Below are 476 nucleotides of genomic sequence, written 5' to 3'. Positions count from 1 at the left end.
CCCAGCAACTAGCCATAGGTAACTATAGTGGCTCAATCAAACCATTAAATGATTCGATCCGTGGAGGAAACCTTGTTGCTTGCAGTCCAGTTAAATCACCTCGAAAAGAACACCAGGTGAATCAACAACAAAATGCTATGGCAGCCTCCACAGTGCACCCGACCAACACTAAAACTTCCTAGTATGAGGAAAGCAAAAAATTAGCACTACAGAAGGAAGATAAGCACAAACAACACTTACTTCCGGACCTCAGACAGCAAGCGGCGCCTTACAACAAACACCGGTAACCAATGTTAACTCTCAGAAACAAGGCTAGAGACAATCCTGTCAAGGTCCCCTTGTAAAGTTCTGACTTTGTATATAAATCCCTTGCCAGCTAATCAGGATCTTATAAAAGGAAAGTCAAGAACTATGGGTTTCAGGGTAACAAACAACTGTTAGAGTTTGACATCTCTTTACTAAGTCGCTCCGGACGT

This window comes from Homarus americanus, unplaced genomic scaffold, assembly GCF_018991925.1.
Source record: "Homarus americanus isolate GMGI-L3 unplaced genomic scaffold, GMGI_Hamer_2.0 scaffold31037, whole genome shotgun sequence".
NCBI classification, from domain to species: domain Eukaryota; kingdom Metazoa; phylum Arthropoda; class Malacostraca; order Decapoda; family Nephropidae; genus Homarus; species Homarus americanus.
This window is presented reverse-complemented; position numbering follows the sequence as displayed.